The sequence below is a fragment of the Tachypleus tridentatus genome, chromosome 13 (genome assembly GCF_004210375.1).
Source record: "Tachypleus tridentatus isolate NWPU-2018 chromosome 13, ASM421037v1, whole genome shotgun sequence".
In the NCBI taxonomy this organism is placed as follows: domain Eukaryota; kingdom Metazoa; phylum Arthropoda; class Merostomata; order Xiphosura; family Limulidae; genus Tachypleus; species Tachypleus tridentatus.
Window position 1 is genome coordinate 99,715,058 of NC_134837.1, and position 10,483 is coordinate 99,725,540.

A 10,483-nucleotide genomic window follows, 5' to 3' on the forward strand; every position below is an offset into this window, starting at 1 on the left:
CATTTCACACGCACGTCACACTCTTGTATACATATATATTCACACATACAAAAGTTCTCCAGCTATCGTGACTTCTGTTTTATGATTTATCTAACTTTTAATCATACATGATTTCTTAGTTATCATGACTTCTGTTTTATGATTTACCTAACTTTTAATTCTACATGATATTTAACATCAAGTAACCTAACGTATTTGCTCATAAATTTAAAATAAATAAAAATTCATGAATCTTTAGTTTTTCTGGCAGAGAATAGGTTTGTAAATCAATAACTCCCAAACTAAATGTTACGTACTGAATCTAGTTCAGCTAATATATTAAAACAGTGGCACTTACAAAATTAACAGGTGAGCAGACATAGACCATTATATACCTTTCACGCACTGTAAATAAGAAGTAAACTAAACTGAAAAATAAAATACATATTTGATTTATTATTATATTGTGATGTGTCGGGTCAAATTACAATTTAAGTAGATTAAAGAAGTTTCTCATGGTTTATATAAATATTTTTTTCTCTTTTATATGATAAAAAATGCAATTTACAGAAAAGTGTGGTTTTCCTTATTCCTGATACACAAGACGATTTCATTGCTGGTTTGCAGATGACACAACTGTAGTCAAGTAATTCCAGTTAAGGGCCAGTTTAGCTTGAAGTATGTCTAAATGTTGAGGGTTAGAAGTATATTAAAACCTGGAGAACAGCCTATGTATATCCTGAGTGTTTATTATGACATTAACACGTAAAAACGTTTTCATGTGATCTTAACAGTAGGTGTGTGTGTGTGTGAGAGAGAGAGGACTAAATATATGATATAGTTTTTTTTAACGTGAAGATGGTAGGTGACTTATCCCCTGTCATTCTCCTATATGGTCGGCACTTATTTATTGAAATAATATCTTTTTATTTTGGTACTAGTTAGATCAGCATTATTTAAATTTATTCAACCAGTTTAATATTATCCAATATAGCATTCCACAAGAGTGTTTTTATTCATTTTAACCTTTCTTTATCTAATAAATAATTTTTCCATCTAAATGGTTTTGACGAAACGTTTGGATATCTTTGGAGGCATACAACAGAATAATTCATTTAAAATTGGTTGAATTTGCCATAATTTCAGCTGAGGTTGGGATGACTAAATTACCTTTGCAAATGTTAACTAGTAAGTTGTGTCTTGTTCGAAACCACACTTTCCTGTCTTGGCTAATATACAATAGTTATGTATAATTATAGACGCATTCTACTGCTTTCGGTGTGTACCAATATATAACAGTTAGGCCTAATTAGAGACTGCTATTTACTGTTTTAATAATCATGGCCGTCGAGAATGGAATAAAGCCCAGAAGTATGAGGGCAGTACCCCCAATAGTAGGAAAAAGCGAAATTACTGCATAGACTTTATTTATAACTTCACTCAATTTTATTACAGCTAGCAGTCCTATTTTTTAATTTGTGTATTTTTTTAAATTTACGTTTTGATTTATTTTTAAAACTTACATCACAACTCACACAAATAAAAGATTTGATTTTACATCACAAATCTTTTATGTATTACAAATAGTAGTCAGAATCCATAAAAGTGATTTTATTGCTTTATATTTTTATGAATTGCAAAGTATAAAATCCAAATGGGTATGTATTATAACATTACAACCAAAAAGGTGCTACAATGATTTTAATACAAAAAAATGTGCAGTTGTCAAGTAAAGCAATGATTTTTTTTCTTTGTCAACAGTTGAGTCATATTCCAAAGCCTGATCAGTTCATACATTGTTGATAGAGAGACGTTTTCAAAACGCTTCAGTTGATTGAAAACTTCTTTGGTTCTTTTAGGAAAAAAAAAAAAAAAAACATGAAGCGTGTTGCAGTTCAGTAGTTTGTTTAGTAATAATGGTGTAGAGAGTTAGTACTCAGTGTTTCATTGCTACTTGTTGCAAATAAAGAATCTTTTTGTATTCTCAAGACGGCTGGTATGGGTATTAAAACATTAATTAAAAGCTCTGAAGATATATCATTTGTGTAACTTTATTAAAATGATGTGTGAACCCAATAAGATCTTCAAATATAGAATAAAGGTTGCAAGAAGTCAAAATGTTCATAAATCTTAACTACTTCAAAACGAGTTAAAAGTCCTGAAATCATAGCACTAGTCTAACTGTAGAATTCATTGATTTAATTGTTTCGGCTGTAGTTTCATTATCAACAGATGATACTGGTTCTTCCTCACGTCATCAAACAAATCGTTTCTGTCGGAGTAGCTCTTTCTTGACAACTGAATTTCGCTTCTTACGATATAGTCTGTACTGCTGCAGTTCCTCCAATAAATCTTCTAGTCATGCAACGATCCTTGTTGCACATATCTACTTACGAGAGTACCTTTATCCATATAGCACCCATCAACGTAGATATGAACGTAGAAAGGTACTTTTTTGGATTCTAATTCTGTTGCTGCCTCTGCTGCTAAATCGAACATTTCCCTTACTTTTTGTAACTTCACCAATATAACGAGTACATATCGAGTTTTAGGTTTGTTTGTCTTATATGCAAGCACTGAGGACTAGCACTAAAGAATATGAACAGTTTCTCGAGTATCACCAAATAAGTAATAACTTCTAGAGATTTATCAGAGACATTAAAACCACAAAGGCTTAAACTGTAAAATGCATGAGTGAGTACAGTACAACATCATTTCTGTCTTTAAGATAGCATGTATATCGTTGTGAAGTTCATTCATATTGCTGTCATTGTCATAACCTTGTACCCGACGATTGATCGAATGACATTTGAAAAATCAAGAAACGTGAAGAATTGCTCATGGACACTATAAATTGAATGCCCCCTTTCACGTAAACTGCGCTACATTTATCTACATATGTCAGTGATCTTTTCTTTGTGTGCTGCATTTGGTGTGGAATCAAAAATGAGAATAAATTGTTTTGTCAATGCAAATTCTTCTAGTGAATAAACTCATTCTGTGAATCGGGTGAGAGATAACGCATCTGGTCACATTTTACATTCTGCTGACTTAGTTTTAACTTTTCGAAATGTGTACGAAAAATGTGTTAATAAATGGCAATTGCTTTTAGAAAACAAAAAAATGCTATTTTTAGGTGCTCTAACATACAAATAATCACAGCAAGGACTTTCTCAAAAAAGAAATATATATACGACACATGTAATTCGCTTCAAGATATCGCACCATAATCTCTATTGGACAAATTATCTTTGTGAAGTTATACATCAATTGCACAACCAGTTTTCAAAAGTCTTTCCAAGTTGCACCAGCTAGGATAACATTCAGTTCATTACTTAACCTGTTGACTACCAAGTATTTCAGTTGCTACGGCACAGGAGCTGCCGTAACAAATGTATGTATGGTTCTGACATCTAGCGTTGAAGTTAGGTATTATTGAGAACGAATTAACTCGTCCGTGGCACTGTGTTACCGATCAGCTTGGACGAGTTATCTCGTCTACGGCATTGAAGAGGTTAAAGCTAGATAGTCATAGCCAAAATATTCACTATTCCTAAATTTTGGCACAAGAACAATTTTTGGAAATTTTGGACTAATTTATCCTTGTAAAAGTCTTTGTCTTTTAGATACTCTAGTACCTCTATTTTCACGGCTCTTTTCTTCATCTCTACAGAACTGTAACACTCATACTAGCAGAGTAACCCTCAGTCAAAGCCTTCATCTTTTCATGCTTTGTCTGTCTGTTATAATGTATAAAGATACGCAGTGGACTATTCGTGCAGTGCCCACAACTCACATCAGAACCCGGTTTTGAGATATATAAGTCTTGATACCAATTGCTGTGTCACTGGGGGTTTTCTGTGCTCGTTGTTTACAGTGAACTTGCAGATTTTTTAACAGATCATTCCATTTCAGCTGCAGTCATTGGTTTTGGTTTGTTAGCATTAATGTCATTAGATTTTTTCGTATCATCTGCAGCTACCCATTTTGATGTGACAGAAGAAGCGCTCCTTTCTGATCTGGTGTTTTGATTTGAATAAAAAGTCCAAATTAATGTAAATATTTAACATTAACCCAATATATTCATCTTTATCAGAGAGAGCAGTTATCAAGATAAATGGTACAAGCTGAAGGAATATTGAAATTTCAGCTGAAATAATGAAAATGTGAATATTGCAACAATTACATGGTACAGAAATAAAATTGAAAATTTCTCTTTTACAGTGATAATAGTATGCAAATTGTAAAAGTGAAATTTCGTAATCAAACTTCAAATGATACACAAATGTAGCAACGAAATATCGGAATTTGCATTTTTTTTCAGTACCAATGGTAAAATATATAAATGTTTAACGATTCTTGTGTTCAGAAAATTATGTTTTTACCATTTTTTTAGTGTTAATGTCAATATGCATTTAGTTTTATGCATCGTTATTTTCTACAGTACTTTCGAAAGTTAACATGCTAAATAATTGTAAAAGCAAAGACTATAAATCGAATGGAACAGTATAAAAAAATAATGTTAGTAACATGAGCCAACTGGTGTGATAACTTGTTCATATGATATCACCTGGCATTGCGTCGATAATGTTGCTGATGTAATGCCATTATACGACTTATCAACTTACGCATAGCAACCTGATCTTGGTGTTAACATCAAAATCCTATTACATCGCCTAGCAAAACACTCCCTGGTGTTGTTGACGTACATATCAGGTCAATGTCCTCCACACATCATTATAGTTGTACAAACTTGTCGAAACTGGATGCCCTTTGGTGTTGTTGACGTAATCCTATTATACCACCTATTAATACACACATAACAACACACCCCTTGGTGTTGAGGAAATATGACTATTCAAAATAGATTTAGTCGTTTATAATATGAAATAGCTGTAATATTTTTATTCCTTCCCGTAAACAAAATTCATAACTTATTGCTTAATTGCAAATATTATAAATTTGATACATATTGACATTCAATTACCCTCTAAATCCAAATTAAAACCTGCGAGTATTTAGATTGTAATACGTTAACATACATAACATAACAAATCGGAAACTCGCACGAAATAAATTATAATACGTAACATTAAGCTATCAACTTTTACATTCCATCATCTAATACAATTACTGTCGATTGAATTGTAGAAAATATACATTTAATTACAAATACAACTATTGATTACCACATACAGTTGCTATCGGAAAAAAACAAGCCCACAAAATTCCCAACTGAAGTGAGTGCCCTAAGCATATCTAAAAACATGTAGTTTGAATAAGGCCAAGCGTGTTAAGGCGTGCGACTCGTAATCTGAGGGTCGCGGGTTCGCATTCCCGTCGCACTAAACATGCTTTCCCTTTCATCCGTAGGGGCGTTATAATGTGACGGTCAATCCCACTAATCGTTGTTAAAAGAGTACCCCAGGAGTTGGCGATGGGTCGTTATGACTAGCTGCCTTCCCTCTAGTCTTACACTGCTAAATTAGGGACAGATAGCCCTCGAGTAGCTTCGTGCGAAATTCAAAAACAAACAAACAAACAAGTGTTTTGAATAAAGGTTAAACTGTAAGCAAAATACATTTTTGATGGATTAAATGATTTTATTATATTTCATAAATCAATATCAGATGTTAAAAATATTCAAGCTATTTTAATAATCTAGGAAGTTGTTTAAAGATGAAGATAAAACTTCGTTTTTACCTACTGTTTTATTTGTTCGTGTTGTCATCGCTTTTTGAAATCTTATCATTTAATCTTGAAATTTCACCAAAGAGGTTTATAAAAAAGTGTCCTACTATGTACTCATGTCTACAGTTTTTGAAACGTCTCTAGGTTCATAAAATATCAATAGCTACAATGGAATTTTCTTGAGTGACTCTGGAGATAGAGTTTCAAAAATCCATTGATTTAATACACTGACATCCAAACCATTGTTTCAATACTGAACGAGAAAGAGCAACACAAGTTCTGAAAACCGCCATTCGTTCTTTCAAAAACTTTACATAGAGTTTTTAAACACACCTGTTTGCTCCATTATGTTCTTTCCAAAACCTCACATACATACAGTTTTGAAGACCTTTCTTTTAACACTGTAGTTTGGGAAAGGCGAATATATTTACTATCGTTAGAAAAATATGCAAATACTACCAGTTAAATTAAAATAACATATTAAAGGGTTTGTTTGATTGTTGTTTTTTTTATTTCGCGCAAAGCTACTCGAGGGCTATCTGCACTAGCCGTCCCTAATTTAGCAGTGTAAGACTCTTTGGCTACTCTTTTACCAATGAGCAGTGGGATTGACCGTAACATCACAACGCCCCCACGGCTGAAAGGGCGAGCATGTTTGGTGCGATGGGGATTCGAACCCACGACCTTCAGATTACGAGTCGAACGCTTTAACCCACCTGGTCATGCCGGGCCCATATTAAAGGGTGTCGAGGCTTATTCAGACAAATACCATCAACAAAATCAATTGTTGTTGCGTATTGTATAAACCTTATCTAATGTAACTACTTAAAATGGATCTGTTCGTTTATAATAAAATACAAAGCTACACAATGGTTTCTATCTACCATGAGTATCGAAAGCCGATTTCTTGTGGTATAAGTCTGTAGGTATACCGCTGTGTCAGAGGTCTTAAAATTGAAGTAAACAAGTTTGAGACTAAAAAGTTTCGGCAGTCTATAACTGATATCAATTTATTGAAAGCAAAAGACTGCATTTCATAACACAATAGTTTAAAGTTTATAAGTTTATTGAAAAATTAGCCAGTCTACAAAATTCATGATGACGAGAAACCCACTTGAAGTAAAAATGTATTCTGAAAACGGTTAGTATGGGTACTGAAACTTTAATTAAAATAAAGCACGGAACAACGTTTCGGCCTTCTTAGATCATTTTCAATTTAACAAAGAGTTTTTTTTAAAACCGACCATTGCTGAGCACCTGTCTCAGGGAAAAGAGTGTAAACAGGTATGAGATTTTTGGGGTGTTACGGTTAGTTATTAATCAGTAAAGTCCGAAGTCCCAACTACCGCAGTCTGTAAGACGGCTTTGGAAATTTATATCCAAGACCCCAACCCATTAATACACTTCCCCAGCAACCAGTTAGCAACTCATATAGAATTTACCACCACCAAAACTACATACAAATAAATGGTTTAAGTATGGGTAATCCCGGGTCACAAATTCTAGCCAACATTTTCATGACACGGACGAATCTAAAGCAATCTGTTCAGCCTTACACTCACCATTATACAAGTGCAAATATGTTAAAGATACATTTGATGGATTCACATTCACGGAATACACGTTTAGTTTTTCTTTTCAACCACGTGAACTCCATATGCCACAACATTAAATTAACCTGTGAATACGAGAAAACTAACCAAATAACATTTCTCAACCTCAAGATCACAAGAACCGATACAGAGTTCAAAACAGAAATATTCAGAAAAATCACCCATACTGGACTATACACTCCCTGGGACTCAACACGCGAAATAAAAAAAAACTCAGCGTATTAAGAAATCAAATAAACAGAGCCACAAAACTATGCTCATCCGATTATATTAGTGATAAAATCAACCAGATAAAACTTCATCAACAAACACCGTTTAATAATTTATACACACGCCCCTAGACCAACACCGCAGTCAAAAACAAACAATAATAGATTCAATGAAATAACTACCTATAAAATTCGTGATGACGAGAAACCCGAGATACAATTAACTATAACACCTCACACTTTGCATACTATATATTAGCGATTTGGAAAACAAAAACTGACAGTTAAACATAACATTCCATTAAACACTAAATTTGTTTTAAAAAAAGGTACAAAAGTAAAATCCATACTATGTAAAAACTTCGCTGACAATCATAACACCAACAATATTTATAAAATACAATGCAACAACTACCACGAATTCTATATCAAGCAGAAACAAGCAGAAAAATAGAAACCAAATTCAAAAAACCACAAAAAAGATCTTCGCACAGTTTTAAACACTGCATATCAAATAAGCAGAGAAAAACCATAGAAAACAAGTAGGAAAACAAACACAAACAAATGCAAATTCAAAGACGTTCTACTTACACAACTCAAACCAATACAAATAAACACCTTTATACCTATATCAATTAATAACCTAACATCTAACTGCAAGGGCCGACATGGCCAAGTGGTTAAGGCACTTGACTCCAACTCCGAGGGTCGCGGTTTCGAATCCCCGTAATACCAAACAGGCGCGTCCTTTCAGCTGTGGGGATGTTATAATGTCACGATCAGTCCTACTATTCATTGATAAAAGAGTAGCCCACGAGTTGGCAGTGGATAGTGTTGACTAGGTGCCTTCCTTCTAGTCTTACGCTGCTACATTAGGGACAGCTTTGCGCAAAATTCAAACCAATCTAACTACAAAGCTCCCTAAAATCTCGTACCCGTTCACACTCTCGTGAGTAACGGTCAGTTTCAAACTCTCTTTACTACCCTAAAAAATGACCTAAGAAGGTCAAAACGTTGTTCTATACTTTATTTTAATTAAAGTTTTAATACTCATACCAGCTATCTTTATAATGCAAGACTACAGAACTGTTGCAATGCAACTGAATTTAAGAAACTTGGTTTTGTTTAGACTCAAAAGTGTCATGAGTTTAATCTTAATACTTTCACAAGCATTCGGTATTTTATTTTAATGAGCCATTCTGCTTTAGTGCCTCCTTTATTGAAAGTTTTGGTGTGAAGACAACTTGTGTCATGTTTCGTTATCAATATTCAATAACCAGGAGATGAGCGTCGAGTCTACCACTAGTACAGCGGTAAGTCTACAGATTTACAATACTAAAATTAGGGGTTCGATTCCCTTTAATAGACTCACCCGATAGCCTTAGGTGACTTTGCTACAAGAAAACATACACACATCAACTTTTTTTTAAAGTGTGTATATTTGTAATGAATTAAATTCAGATCAGTAAATAATTCAAACAAAATATATTTTCTGTGTTTGTATTTGAGAGTTTTGTTCTGACTGATAGAGTCAAATTTGTACCATCTAAAAAATTAGCAGCTGCATCCAAAAGACATGGTTCGTATATAAATTTATCTCCACTGTTCCTGATTGTACAGAACTAAACGATAATATTTGTCAAATATCCTGTTCATTTTATCGCAAAAATGTAAGATACATGCTGGACCGATCATCAAGAAAGTAAAAGCTTTTGTTGTATTTTAAATATTATCGTAAAACATTTAGTTATCCTATACATTTGTCATTATTCAGTGTTTCGATAAACATTATTAAAGCACACTAAATAAATTTAATTTCTTAAACTTGTTTGAACTTTAGTAATCTTATTGTTTTCTGAGATAATTAGGTTTAATTTGTTTTTTAAGTTAATAGCAAACGTGTTTAAAGAATTTTAAGCTATGATTTTAAACAAAAAGCATCACACATTTAGACCAATCAAACAAAACTTCGGCTACAAATAACATTTTTAGCCAGTTAAATGATTCTGGTAGGAATTTGATAGTATCCGTAAAAGTGCGAAGAAACACCATCAGATCTAATCACTATCCCTAAGCCTAACAAAGTAAATGTAATTAGAACCTAAAAGCTCAGCGTAAATTAAGGTGCTAAAGTCCTAAACATGGCATACCTAAAATTATCTTTCACCATCTAAGTGTTGTAAAGTAGTTACTCTTAACATGAACACAACAAAGCAAATAAGTAATATCTATATATAATTGGTTGCTGCAAATGAGTGATAGTCATGATTAGTGTGCTGTTTATCACAGTTATTTCATTCATTCTACTGATTTATTTAAGAGTAGTGTTCGAGCGGGATGTTATTTCCCATACTTAAAATACGAGTATATTGTAACAGAAGAATATTCGTGTTAATAGGCCAGAGCCTCTTTGGTCGTATAATAATGTTTTTCCGCAACTTAATAATGATAGAACTCCTTTTTCCCGACTTGTAGCGTATGAAGAGTCCAGATGGAGAACAATTCCCTATCCTATATACAGCCATAATTTGGTAATATGCGTTTTCCATCGTTTTGGTCTGTTCACTGATGTTATTCCAGACATCTCTAATCCTTAACTGTTAGTCTAAAGACACAGTTAGCTTCATAATACATAGAGCATGGCGTGGTTTAATGTCTGCATACTGGAATATCTAAGGTTGGCGTAGCGATATGCCATTGTAAACTTCTACATTTTTAGTGTTATTTTCCACTGTTTGGTTAACAGTAGCCGAATAAATAGTTGGTGTTACTGATTAGATGTTCACCTTCTGGCTAACAGTTATATATTAGGAATGGATATAACTAAACCTTTCGGTTTATGATTTGGCTGTATAACGTATATGACACATAAAGTGTAATTTAGGTTACAAATATACCAAATACTAAAAATCGTATATCACCAGCTTTAATCGAAACTGGTTTAATATTTTTTCCATATAAACAATGGAGGAAAGAAATCATATTCAAGAA